The 14526-nt window shown below is 51.2% G+C and overlaps 1 long non-coding RNA gene across 1 annotated transcript; it reads right to left on the bottom strand.

The window, feature by feature from the left end:
• Positions 1-9366: 9366 nt before the first annotated feature.
• LOC138806707 (uncharacterized) lies at positions 9367-13582 on the bottom strand. Its single transcript, XR_011365967.1, has 2 exons — positions 13453-13582; positions 9367-11796 (listed from the first exon to the last, which is right to left on the bottom strand). It is a non-coding gene; the product is annotated as an uncharacterized lncRNA (long non-coding RNA).
• Between the last annotated feature and the right edge of the window lie 944 nt (positions 13583-14526).

Genomic DNA, 14526 nt, shown 5'->3' with positions numbered 1-14526 from the left:
CTGGTTTAGTATTTGCGAATTCCTTTATCCTGTGCTCATCATGGAAAGGTTTTTGTTTCTCCATCAGTCCTCAACGGTCGGTCCTGGCAGTTGATATCTTTGGGTGCTTGAATTATATTCTTCTATCACCTTTTTGGATTTAGAGTCTGAGTTGAGTATGCTATATTAAGATGAATGTTCCATTGTTAGTGTCTTTTCTCCTGTCTTTGCAGCTTTCAGTGATGATTTTTTTCTGCATATCTGGTGTTTGTCTCTAGTGTGTACAGGTGTTTCTTCCTTATCCCATCATTTGACAGGGATTGAGGTTAAGGAGGTTTCTCCTATTACTTTATTGAATAGATTCTCAATATCTTTAGTGCATTTTTTGAAATCCCCTTTTAACATATCTGTGATTTATCAGTTGGGTCTTTTGAAGGGGTCACACAGGAATTGTCAATTCCATTTTTAATCTTCTGTGTTTTCAATGCCTTTGTTTTATCTAATTTCTCTGCTTCCTCCTCAGCTCCTCCTATGTCTTTTAAAACTCATTTTGCTCTATTAGGCTGCCCATTGACTTTTTTACTTGGGCTATTAGCCTTTTTGTTTCCTGGATGTCAGTTTGGTGTTTCCCCATGGTTTCTCTACCTTTATGGAATCTGTTTTTCAATTCCTGCATTGCCTTCTTGATTAATTCTTTTGTTGTTGTTGTATTCTCTTGTTGTTTGAATCTTGTTTTGATTAATTTAGGTGATGAGATATCACAACCTTCCTTCCTTCTTTCTTCCTTCCTTCTTCCTTCCCTCCCTCCCTTCCTTTTCCTTCCTTCCTTCCTTCTTTTGTCAGCCATGGGGCTTCAACTCTGGGCCGGGCCTCAGCACTGTCCCTGAGCTCTGCAGCTCAAGGCTAGCACTCTATCACTTGTGCCATAGCACAGAGCACTACTTCCAGTTTTCTGGTGGTTCATTAGAGTTAAGAGTCTCATGGAGCTGCGAGCTGGTGGCTCACGCTTGTCATCCTAGCTACTCAGGAGGCTGAGATCTGAGGATCGCAGTTCAAAGCCAGCCCAGGCAGGAAAGACTGTGAGACTCTTATCTCCAATAAACCACCAGAAAACCAGAAGTGGCGCTGTAGCTGAAGTGGTAGAAAGCTTGCCTTGAGCTGAAGAGCTGAGGGACAGCGTCCAGGCCCAGAGTTCAAGCCACATAACTCCCCTCCCACCCCACCCCCCCCCCCCACAAAGTCTCATGGATGTTCCTGCCCAGGCTGGCTTTGAACCACAGTTCTCAATCAGATCTCAACCTCCTGAGTAACTAGGATTACAGGCATGAGCCACTGGCACCTGGCCATCATCCTTTATTTTTTTTATCATTAAAAAATTCTTTTTGCTTGAATTTTTTCCTATTCACTGTCCTGTAAGTCTTTTGCTGTGGAGTACTTGGCTTTTGAGAGCACATAGTACCTTGTTTATTTATAGATTTATTGATTTTTTTACATTGGTATTTATATATCTGAGGCCAAGATTTGATGAATATTTCTATCATTTCCTCTTGTTTTTTAGTTCTAAGGCTGGTACTTGAACCAGTAGTACCCGATGCTTTTGCTCCTTGGCTGGTGCTCAAGTTCTGTGCTCTTTTAGTTGGTTATTTCTGGCACATGACTTGAGACTGAGTAATGACTGGGTTGTGGTGTATTTACTACTTTACTGTCCTCGAGGTTCATCACCAGCCTGCCTTCAGTGGACACAGTTCTCTCCTGCAGGAGTCAGTGCACACTGATCTCTTAGTAATCAGAAGTCTACCAGCTCTGGTGCAAAGGCTAGATCTTTTGTATTCTGGGAAGAATGGTTGTCCCAGGACTATGCAATGTCTTTTCCCTAGTGGTGGCTTGACTCTCCTACTCTATGTGCAGTTTTGGTGGCTGACAGCTACCTGGGTACTGGGTGGGTGTCACAGATCTCAAGCTCATACCTGTATGTCAGTCTCAGAGCCTGGTGGCTGCAGTTGGCTAATGAAATCTGATACCCTGGGCTGTGCCTCAAGCAGGAGGCATTCCCACAAGATGGCTCCCTGCGGTTGCTCTCCAAGGCATGAAGGGAGTGCATGTAAGACTGTCCAGTTGATGCTAGCCTGTCACCCAGGGAGGTCCCTGGCCTGGAAACGCCTATGCTGGGGTTGAGCCTTTGTCTGCCCCGTTGGTCGCTGGTTCACCTTGTGCTGAGAGCTCCCTCTCTGCTCTCCTCACCGGGCGGAGGCTCTGGGCCTCAGTTTTCATACTGTCATTTTTCTCTTTTATTTTCATCTCCGTATCTTTTTGGGAGTCCTGGATTTTCTTTGTCATTTCTTCTTTGTACTCCTGAAATTATTTTCAACTCCCCTTCCATTTCATTGGCCGATTCTGTGATCTTTTCTTGAGTCCCTTCCATTTCATTGGCCGATTCTGTGATCTTTTCTTGAGTCCCTTCCATTTTCTTGGCCAATTCTATGACCATTTCTTGAGCCCCTTCCATTTCATTGGCCAATTCTGTGATCTTTCCTTGAGTCCCTTCCATTTCATTGGCCGATTCTGTGATCTTTTCTTGAGTGGTTCTTTGGTCTTCCATGTCTCCTTCACTCTCACTGGAGTCCTTCCCTCCATTGCTGTTGGCTTTTGGGTTTGGTTTGTTGTCATGATTCTTGAGGAATCTTGTCGTCTTTCCTTGTGATTTATGCGTTTGGGTCAGGGACTGTCAGGGCTGCACCTGAGGTGGGCCTGTGCATGCCCAGAGGTGGCAGCACTGGCCTGGCCGGGGCCAGCTCAGACTGGGTGGGTTTCCAAGGCTGGGTCCAGTCTGCAGCAGGGACTGGGAAGGGCAGATTTGGACCTCCAGGTGTCTGTCTCTCTGTGCTGTCGGTCAGGTGCTGGGTGAGTTTTGTGGGTCTGGACGCTGCGGTCCTTTCGTGGGTCCTGGACCCCTAGACAGTGAGGACCTCCTCTCTGGTGTAGCTGTGCTGCCGGGGCTGGTTAGGGGGTCGAGGGGGCTTCATGATTCTTGGTTCTTACGTGTACAAGTTAGCAATTTTTTTTTCAGTTCCGGTGATTGTATATTTGCTGTTATTGATGTCTCGGGGAGAAGTGCGTGTTAGGACCTAAATCTCTGTTTGGTTGGTGAGTGCTAGGGCGATTCTCTGTTGTTCACCATCTTCTTCCTGTCCTTCAGGTTGTTTTTAAATAAAAAAAGGCAGGTGCCTTGGCACATGCCTCTAACCCTACCTATTTAAGAAGCTGATCGGAGGTCTTGGTTTGAGGCCAGCTCAGGCAGGAAAGTCTATGCTCTTATCTCCAATAACGCATCCCCCCCAAAAGGAGGGGAAAAGTACAGAAAAGTAGAATTAGTACTGGGGTTCAAGTGGTAGCACAGTAGCCTTGAGCAACAAAGTTCAGGGATAGCACCCAGGCTCTGAGTTCAAGCCCCATGACCAGTGCTGAAAAAATGAAGAAATAGCCAGGCACTGGTGGCTCACACCTGTAATCCTAGCTACTCAGGAGGATGAGATCTGAGGATCATGGTTCAAAGCTAGCCTAGGCAGGAAAAGTCCATGAAACTCTTATCTTCAATTAACCATTCAGAAAACTGGAAGTGTGTTATGGCTCAAGTGGTAGAGAGCTTGCTTTGAGCTAAAGAGCTGAGGGACAGTGCTCAGGCTCAGAGTTCAAGCCTCAAGACACACACACACACACACACACACACACACACACACAAACACACAAAATAAATAAAAATAAAAATAGAAGCTGTTTTCCAGTATTGTAAGAATGTCATTTATGCTGTCTCTTTCCCAGCTCTCTCTCTTTCCCAGCTCTCTCTCTTACCCAGCTCTCTCTCTTTCCCAGCTCTCTCTCTTTCCCAGCTCTCTCTCTTTCCCAGCTCTCTCTCTTACCCAGATGCTCTCTTGCCCACCTCTTTCCCAGGCCTTTGCCAGGGCCAAGATGGCCTGGTGCCAGCCAGAATGATGAATAAACCTACCCCTTACCTGAATACCACGTGCATGGTGCTGTTCTTACTTGGCTACCTCTTTTTAAATACCTAATAAAAATGGTGTCGAAACCAGGGAAGGCTTAAAGTCTGGATAGGTGGGGTTCCTCTCCGTTTTTTTTCTCTTTTTTTCTTTTTTTTTGTTTGATTTTCCCTTTTTGCTCTGAGGAATCCCCACAGTTCTGACGGCCTTTTGCGAACCCGTCTGTCTGCTGCGGACACAGCGCATCGATACCATTGCTGCCTTCACATCCACGTCCACACCACTTCTCTACTCTGGTGAGTGAAACTACTCTCCACGGCTCTCTGTCACTCAGTCTCTGTCCAGACGTGGCACCACGCCAGAGAGCTCCTACAGCCTTTACCTGAAAGGCCGGTCACCTCTGAAGCCGAGGACGCTTGGCTTTGGGGGCTTGGCCATTTCTCTCTAGAGGGCTCTGGGGGAAGTCGGGACGCTGCTTCTGCCTGGCCAGCTCTCCTTCACTCACCAGACTGACTCTCCTACTCATTTAATGGGGTGCTGCGAGTCACGCCTGAGATGTGAAACCCCTTTGAAATGTCTCCTGCGCTCCCTGGAAAGCCAGAGTGCCTCATTTTTATGCCATTCTCAGATGTAGACAGTTTTTGCCACTGCAATGGTAAATGGTCAGAAGTCTGTTTACTTTCAGGCTCTTTGCTCTCTCTCTGCCACTCATGTCCAATGTTCCCTATCTCTCCCTTTCTCTTTTCTACAACTTTTTGGCTTGTGCCCTGAAGAGTGCGCTGCAGGCTGGGTCCCGGGGACCCCGTCTAGGTTCCCTCTCAAAGGCTAGCCAATGTAGGCTTGATCTATTTGATAGCGTTTCTTTGCATTTTTTTTTTTTCAGAATTTGCCATCTTGAGTTCGCCATCTTGGCCACATGGTGGGTTGAGGGTTTGGCCTAATCTGACCCTTAACCTTCCACCAAGCTTACTACTCCATCCATCTATTCTAAGGTGCCTTGCTAACAAGTTGCTCTTTTCACAGGCCCTGGTAACTGAAGCCCAACCATCTGATGTGCTTTGTTAGCAAAGACGTCTAAACATTGTTGTCAAAATTTTAGGTTTTGAGTCTTGCCTTTATTGTTTTGTGTTGTGTATTCTACTACTGACTACGTCGTTCTAAAATACTGGGCCTATCTGTGCTAAAGTTCTCATCACATCTAACAAGTTTTGTCACTGCAGAATATTGGTTTCTCAATTCTTGATAAGGACCAGGTGAGTTCTATTCTATTTGATCTCCTTGTTGCTTTAATTGGAAATAATAAAGGCTTTTGTGGCAAAGATTGCAGTTCAAAACCAGCCCAGGCCAAAAAGTCCCTAAGACTCCATCTCCCAACTAGCCTGCAAAGAGCCAGGCTGGAAGCATGGCTCAAGACTCTTATCTCTAACCAGCCAAACTCTACAAGTGGTACTGTAACTCAAAGTGGTAGAGCACTAGCCTTGAGTAGAAGTGCTCAGGGACAGGGTCCAGGCCTTGAGTTCAAACCTCCATGAATACTAACCATCCCACCAATGGGCACCTAGACTCAGCCAGTCTGGGGAAAAGGGACTATGGAGAGGAGTAAGAGGAGATGTCACATCAGCTACTTTGTGCCTGCCCTTTCAAAATTAACCAGAGCTGGAGGTCAATAGAAGTAAGGAGCCTGCCCATCTAGTCTCCATACCTGTCTACCTATTAACTGGACAGGAATTTATATTCTTGCCTTTGTTACCTGACTTCTCTACCTAGTCACCAGATGTCAGAAGTAGCTAGGGACATTTCTACCAACATTTCTCAGCCCTAAGTCCTTCCTCTTGCCATTTATTTGCTCTCCAGTATTTTTTCCAGCCCCTCAATGCTCATGAGACTTCTAACTTCATCTAAGGACTCACACCACCAAGGGACAGCTGCTGTTCACTGCCTTCTCTGGGAGGGGACCAAATTCCAGCCTTTTACCCCTATTGTTGACGCCCCTTGTCAGCAGGAAGTCGCCAGAGAGAATCCGCGCATTATTTTATGATTATTAAAAGGCTGGAATGTAAGGTCCACTCCTGGATGGCGAGAAGACTCCACCCTCCTCGCAGCAAAGTCTCCACCCAGTACCTGTGTTACCTAGGCAACTGGCACATCTGGAAGGGGTCACATCTGCATCTGGTGAGGTCACATCTGAATTTGATGTGGCCACACCTTTCTCCGCCCATAGCCTAGATAAGGCCTAGCCCAGGCCCAGAGGCCCTCTTTCTCCCCAGCTCTCTCTCTTTCCAAGCTCTCTCTCTTACCCAGAGGCTCTGTTTCCCACCTCTTTCCCAGCTCTTTGCCAGGTCTTTCCCAGGCCTTTCCCAGCCTCATGGAGGGCCAAGATGGCCTGGTGCCAGCCAGAACGATGAATAAACTTACCCCTTACCAGAAAAAAAAAAAAAAAAGAATGTCCCTTATGTGTGTCCCAGCACAAATTCTCAATCAATGTCAATTTTTTTCCTTTCTTTTGTTGAATCAGAAGCATGCCTTTAGGGATGTGAAATTTTGCCTTCCCCTTTCCTTCTTCCCCTCCCCTTCTCCCTTTTTCTTTCTCTTCCTGTCCCTTCTGCCCTTTCCCACCATCTCTTTCCTCTTCCTTCTTGTCCCCTCTCTCCCTCCCTTCCTTCTCTCTTGTTCCGTGGCTACAAAGGATCTGTTTTGTGGGGAATGTTGGTGGGATTAATTCTCATTACTATATGGGACTGAACACAGGTTTTTTGCTAGCAGCTCTTAAGCTCTGGAGCTTTGAGGTGTCTGGTCCTGTGGTGTGGTAGCACTGTGGAGACACAATCCTTGGCAGATGCTGCAGTGGCTCCACTTCCCATGGAGGATGTGAATTCCAGAACCTTCTGTGACTTCAACCAGTTTTTAACCAGAGTGAATCTCTCTTCAGCACTGTAGATATCAGTGTAGCAGATCTCATTAAAATCAAAAGGATCATTAGGGGAAAATTTGAAAGCCTGTATTTCAACAAATCAGAAAATCTAGAAGACATGGACAGATTTCTTGACCGTTGGGCACAGACCTCTGCGTTGGAAAGCATGGCCTAGGGGCTTGTTGCAGATCAAGCACCAGCCTTCTCTGGTCCCCATGTAGATCCCCACCTGGAGCAGCCTAACCAGAAGAGGCAGACACTCTCTGAAAAGAGTCCCGGGGCATAGCAGATAGGAGAGAGACTTTTTTTTGCCAGTCTTGGGCTTGAACGAGGACCTGGCACTGTCCCTGAGCTTCTTTTTGCTCAAGGGTGGCACTCTACCACTTGAGCCACAATGCCGGCTTATTTTTTCTGCTTATGTGGTGCTGGGGAATCGAACCCAGGGCCTTATAAATGCAAGGCAAGCACTCTACCACTGAGCCACCTTCCCAGCCCAGGAGAGAGACTTGATAAATGGATTTCACCAAACTAAATAGCTTACGCATGACAAAAGTATAATTACAGAGCTAGAAAGACAGCCAACTACCTGGAAGAAGATCATGACCGGCAATATATCAGACAAAGGCCTAATACGCAAAATATACAAGGAACTCAAGAAACTAACCTCTCTCTAAGCTACGAAACCAATCAATAAATGGGCAAAGGGAGCTAAGGAGAGACTTCTCAGAAGTGCTAAGAATGGCAAAGAAACATCTGAGGAAATGCTCATCGTCCCTGGCCATAAACAAAATTCAAATCAAACCAACTCTGAGATTCCACCTCACCCCAGTTTGATTGGCCAACATTGTGAATTTGAACAACAAATGCTGGTGGAGGTATTTGTGTGTGTGTGTGTGTGTGTGTGTGTGTGTGTGTGTGTGTGTGTGTGTGTGTGTAAAGTAGCAGTTCTGCACTGCTGGTGGGAATGTAAACTAGTACAACCACTCTGGACAGCAGTCTGGAGGATCCTAACATCTAAACATAGACCTTCCCTAGGACCCAGCGATACTGCTCCTGGGCATCTACCCAGAACCTCACAAGCCAGGACACCGTAAAGACACCTGCACATCCATGTTCATTGATGCACTATTCACAACAGCCAAGATGTGGAGACAGCCCAGATGCCCTACAATATACAAGTGGATCCAAAAATGTGGTACTATGGACAATGGAATTTGACACAGCCATTAGAAAGAATAAAATAATGTCCTTAGCAGGGACATAGATGGACCTAGAGCAAATCATGTTGAGTGAGGTAAGCAAGCTCAGACAGACTAACAGTGCCTATTTTCTCTCATATTTGGAAACTATATCTAAATTACTAGGACACAAGCAATGACACAGGTCTCTAGGCATTCACTCCCATGAGACGAAAGGAAAATACTCCTAGGAGAGGAACAGGAAGGCACAATGACTATGTGCCTCTGATTATACAAAATAGTATTTATCGGGCTGGGAAGGTGACTCAGTGGTAGAGCGCTTGCCTTGCATGCCTGAGGCCCTGGGTTCGATTCCTCAGCACCACATAAGCAAAAAGAAGAAAGCCGGAAGTGGCGCTGTGGCTCAAGTGGTAGAGCGCTAGCCTTGAGCTAAAGAGCTGAGGGGCAGCGCCCAGAGCCAGAGTTCAGGCCCCACGACCGGAGCAAAAAAACAAAATAGTATTTATCCAAATGAACTCCAGGAAATGGAAACCAGAGCATTTTATTTTTTCTGTTTTTGTTTTCTTTTTGTTCTGTTTGTTAATTTATGTGTCTTTGGGAGTGTAAACGAGGCAGAGAAATAGAGGGACAAAGACATGAACAAGTGCAATGCTGCAACTCAGTGGACACTATGTTGAAAATAAACGATATAACTTGTGGTTGGGGCATGGGAGGAAAATCCTGGGAGAAAGCAAGGGGGCTGACATCGTCCGTAAAGAAGTTTGCTCTTGCCAGTGTTGGTGGCTCTCATCTGTAATCCTATCAGGAGGGTGAAATCTGAGGACTGAGGTTTGAAGCCAGCCCTGGCAGCAATGTGTATGAGTTTCTTATCTCCAATAAACCATTCAGAAAATGCCTGAAGTGGGGCTGTTGTTCAAGTGGTAGAGCACTAGCCTTGACCAAGAAGAATCTCAGGGACAGCATCCACACCCTGAGTTCAAGCCCCAGGAATAGGCAAAAAAAAAAAAAAAAAAAAGAAAGAAGAAAGAAGAAATGTTCTCTTTATCTGACTTAAGTAACTGTAACCATTCTGCAATTACCTGTATAATAACTATAAAAATTAAACATCCACACAAATGAAACAGTCATAACAAAAACTAAATGGACCACAACCGGCTAATAAATACATGATGAAAATGTTTCACGTCTTTGCTAGAAGGAAAAAGCCTAAGGAAAACTGTGTTGCTGCTCTGATTAGCCAACAGAACGGCATGAAGAAATAAATGACAACAATGGGCAGGCGGTGAGGAAATGGCACCTTTATTCACGGCCAGAGGCAATGGCCACCCGCTCAGCTTTTGCAGAAATCAGTATGACCTTTCCCCGCAGTGAAGGCTAGAATTCCTCACGACAGGCGGTGTCGCCCCAAATCCAGGTCAGGTGGTGTGGAGAGGCCTGCCCAGGAGTGTTCTAGTGGCAGCACTCCCAGGATCGCAGCCTCCGCCACTGGAGGATGGCCGTCCTCCCAGGCCCAGACACCGGCCGCCCACTCACACGGGGTGAGCGGGGAGGCTGGACACCCGCACAAGGCGGCCAGGGCCTGTCAGACGCAGCCCCGACCAGCTGCCCGCTGAGGACGGGCGAGGAGGCAGGCAAGTGCGTGCAGTGGCGTGAGGTGTAGCCATCACGGGTGGGTGCCATTGTGTCCTCTGCTGAAAATGGCGGCCCCTGGAGTGCGACTCGTTAGGAGAAATAAGCCAGACCGAGAAAGACCAGCACTCGGTTTTCTTTCATGTGTGCGTGCTAGAAAAGGCCAATAACAGGATGATCTGCGTGACCAAAGGAGACCTGGAGACTGGCGGGGCCAAAGGGTGCCTGGGGGACGGGTGCGGCCTGCAGGTGCAGGTGGAGCAAGGGCACCAGGAGAACTCCGGGTCTGTGCAAGTCCTGTCCATCGCCACAGGCAGAAAGGAAGGAGGGGTGCACCGATGAGAACGAGTAACTTCTAGACTCGTTTTCAAAGATTAGCTGCTGCCAGTGTTGACACTGTAAAGCTTCATGTCCAGAAGACACTGGCAAGTTGAATAAAACAATATGAAAAGGTAATTGGGCCGTGGGACTCATTTTCCTCCTGTGGGCGTGGTGTGCCGTCCGCGGGTCAAGCTGGCCAGCGTGGTGACCTTGTTGCCACTGCAATCGTGGGAACCAGCTTCTCAGAATCAGTCTGTCTTTCCAAATACGTTACCAGGCTACGAGTACCCTGCTAGCTCTACTATGTGTAGAACTGAACTCCTTCCCTAAGGCTGGTTCAGCATCCCAAAGTCTGGGAATCCAGCATAGTTGGATGATGTCTGCCTAGCCCCGTAGGCCCCCAGTGTGATTCCCAGAAGTGCAAACACAGCAACCCAACCATAGAAAAAGTGGCTTCCAGTCATTGAGGACAATAAAAATAAACTTCCTAACATTGAACCGCATTTCCCATGAGGGTCTCAGCCATCTTTAGACAGAGACTATCCTCAGATGGACAAAGGAAACCTCTACAGTGACCATCACAGTTCATGACAAGAACCAAGAAGCCTTCCCCTAGGAGCAGGGGCCAGTGCACCTTGTCCCTAAACCACCATTGTTCCAGCAGGAGCTGGAGGGGCCGGCTAGTGCATTCCGAGGAGAAAGTGGGGCCCAAGGTATGAAGCTTAGGGAGGGAGAAACAGGCCTCCTGGTCCAAACCCCGTGTGACCTTGTGTGCAGCATCCCAAAGAGCTGCCTAGGATGGAGCCGTGATGACTGCGGGAGGAGCACCTGCTCCCAGACCCCGTCCCGGAGCCGCCCCCACCTGGCCGATGCCTGTCCGCCTCACCGGACCTCGGCCCTTCCACCTGGCGGAAGGCCCGGCCCGAGCCCCACAGCGGCCGTGTGCCCGGGGCCCTTTCCTGTGTGTGTCACGAGTGGAGCCTGGAGCTGGGGGAGGGGCAGTGGGCTGTCCCCAGAGGCGGGGTGGCCGGAGTCAGCTGACTGCTGCCTCAGGGCCGCGGCAGGCCCGCGGGGCGAGAGGAGGGCAGCACACAGAGCCCCATCCGACGGGACGCCCCATTTCAGACTCGAGACGGCCGGGTGTCAGGGCTAGGATGGAGCCTAGCGGGGCACGGTGGGGGCCCAGGCCGCAGCCTGACCCGGGCAGCGCCTCTGAAGCGGTCCGGGCTGTGGGAGGCGTGCCTCCCGTCCTGGTGGTGGACATCCCACGCAAGGCTCTGACGCGAGGCCTGCTCTCAGAAAACTCCCATGTCCGTCTGGCACGGGTGACGTTGTCTCCAGGCTTCTCATCTGCACGTAGGACGTCCACCCCATAGGTGACTCCCTGCAGCCCCGAGGACAGAGGTGACCCAGGGAGGGACGGGCCTCGGCCGCCACCGCAGGGGTCCTGCTGGGCGCTGAGGAGGGTCGTCCTGTCCACGGCGCTGGGGCCGTGGCAGAGCCTGCTGTGCGTGTGCTCCTCCACGGGCAGAACGTTCCAGAGCGAAGCTTCAAGAGGCCGCAGGTTCAGGGGGCAGGGAGGACGAGGGACAGGTGTGGCCTGGCTGTCGGGCTGCTTGACTCGATGGACAGCATCCCACAGGGCTCTGGGAAGCCCTGGTCCATGCAGGAGGCGGTCCTAGGACCCCTGCATAATCATGTTCCTGTAGTCAGGGGCGATTGTCTGCTTGAGCTCCACCACCGAGGAGAAGATCCACTTCACCTGTGGGACAGCAGCGGTGAGCCAGGCACAGCACCCGGACGCCACCCTCCAGCCCATGAAGGAAAACGGGGACTGCCGGAGAGAACGTGGGACAGTGTGGAGGACAGATGGACAGTGTGGACAGATGGACAGTGTGGACCGATGGACAGTGTGGACAGATGGACAGTGTGGACAGATGGATAGTGTGGACAGCATGGGACAGTGTGGACAGATGGACAGTGTGGACAGATGGACAGTGTGGACAGCATGGGACAGTGTGGACAGATGGACAATGTGGACAGATGGACAGTGTGGACAGAAGGACAGTGTGGACAGCATGGGACAGTGTGGATAGATGGACAGTGTAGAGGACAGATGGACAGTGTGGACAGATGGACAGTGTGGACCGATGGACAGTGTGGACAGATGGACAGTGTGGACAGATGGATAGTGTGGACAGCATGGGACAGTGTGGACAGCATGGGACAGTGTGGACAGATGGACAGTGTGGACCGATGGACAGTGTGGACAGATGGATAGTGTGGACAGCATGGGACAGTGTGGACAGAGGGACAGTGTGGACCGATGGGACAGTGTGGACAGAGGGACAGTGTGGACAGATGGATGGTGTGGACCGATGGGACAGTGTGGACAGATGGACAGTGTGGACAGATGGACAGTGTGGACAGATGGACAGTGTGGACAGCATGGGACAGTGTGGACAAATGGACAGAGTGGACAGATAGACAGTGTGGACAGCATGGGACAGTGTGGGCAGATGGACAGTGTGGAGAGATGGACAGCGTGGACAGATGGACAGTATGGACAGATGAACAGTGTGGACAGCATGGGGACAGTGTGGACAGATGGGACAGTGTGGACTGATGGACAGTGTGGACAGATGGACAGTGTGGGCAGCATGGGACAGTGTGGACAGATGGACAGTGTGGACAGCATGGGACAGTGTGGACAGATGGGACAGTGTGGAGGACAGATGGGACAGTGTGGACAGATGGACAGTGTGGAGGACAGATGGGACAGTGTGGACAGATGGACAGTGTGGACAGAAGGACAGTGTGGACAGATGGACAGTGTGGACAGATGGGACAGTGTGGACAGATGGACAGTGTGGACAGATGGACAGTGTGGACAGCATGGGACAGTGTGGAGGACAGATGGGACAGTGTGGACAGATGGACAGTGTGGACAGATGGACAGTGTGGACAGCATGGGACAGTGTGGACAGATGGGACAGTGTGGACAGATGGACAGTGTGGACAGATGGATAGTGTGGACAGATGGACAGTGTGGACAGCATGGGACAGTGTGGACAAATGGGACAGTGTGGTGGACAGATGGACAGCGTGCAGGCCATCAGAAGGACAGTGTGGACAGATGGACAGTGTGGAGGACAGATGGGACAGTGTGGACAGATGGACAGTGTGGACAGCATGGGACAGTGTGGACAGATGGACAGTGTGGAGGACAGATGGACAGCGTGCAGGCCATCAGAAGGACAGTGTGGACAGCAGGGGACAGTGTGGGTATGGAGTCACTCGTGATGGGGAAGGAATGGGACTCCGTGGAAAGGCAGAGGCACAGCTTGGGACATCACAGAGACCCTGTGGTTCAGCCCGGGGGCACACAGTGGGACCGCGTGGGGACACGGTGGCCGACCTTGAAGAGTGTGACGGTGGCGCTGTAGCACACGCTGAGCAGGAAGAGGGTGATGAAGATGGTGATGGTCGTCCAGAGTCCGTCCAGCTCCCCGTCCTGGGCCTCAGCACAGGTCTCGTCCAGGTCCAGCTCTGGACAGGGAGGGGGTGGTCAGTGTGCCCAGCGGGGCTGAGGGACGCCCTGTGTGTCAGGGTGTGTCTGGCAGGGTGGCCAGGGAGGGAGGGGCAGTGGGCCGGGCCAGCGGTTCCCATGTGGGGCGGCAAAAGCGCCCAGTGTCCCAACAACTGGGGCTCAGGTCCAGGCCCAGGCAGATTCCTGGTCCTGGAAGGTGGCTGGGAAAGTGTGTCCCTCCCCGTGGGGTCAGCTGCTCAGTGCTGGTGGTCACAAGCGTCAGGGCTGGACGGCCTGCAGCAGTGTCTGTCCCTGGCCTTCTCCCTGCCCTGGCGTCCAGGCCCAGAGCGCGAGAGCGCACAGGTCCATTCCCAGTGGAGCCTGGGCTGAGGGGAGGGGAGCGTGTGGCTTGGTGGGCAGGACGCATAAACTAGGGGCGCGTCTCCTGTGTGTGAGGTGGGCTCAGGTCCAGGGCTGTGTGGGCAGCGGGGGTGCGGGTGGCCGGAGGGGAGGGCTGGGCCCCTGTGGGTGATGTGAGGTCAGGGATGGGCCCGAGTTCAGTGAGTGTCCCCTGCTGGGTGTGTGCTGTTCAGGTTGCCGTGTGAGGGCCAGTGTGGTGGAGTGTGTGTGCACGGGTGTGCAGCATGTGCGTGTGTGAGCAGGGCCCGTGGTCTGCGGTGCTGAGCAGGTGTGGTGAGGGTCGTGGCTGTGTCCTCTGGGCGTGTGGCCCGTGTGTCCCGAGGCGCAGTGGCGCCTGCTCTGCCCCTGAGTGCACGGCAGAGCTGCCCCAGGGCCTGTGGCTGCCCTGTCTCCTGTGGGTGAGGTGGGGGCCAAGGGCGTGTCTGAGCGTGGGGGACACGCCTCTCCAGGCAGAGGCAGGCGGGTGTGCGGTGGGCACTGGGAGACGGGTGGGCAGAGGGAGGGAAGAGGGCAGAGTGGTGGAGGCTGGTCTTGTTCCGTGTG

Source organism: Dipodomys merriami, unplaced genomic scaffold (genome assembly GCF_024711535.1).
Source record: "Dipodomys merriami isolate MVZ:Mamm:240054 unplaced genomic scaffold, mDipMer1.0.p SCAF_406, whole genome shotgun sequence".
Taxonomy (NCBI): Eukaryota; Metazoa; Chordata; class Mammalia; order Rodentia; family Heteromyidae; genus Dipodomys; species Dipodomys merriami.
This window is presented reverse-complemented; position numbering and strand designations above follow the sequence as displayed.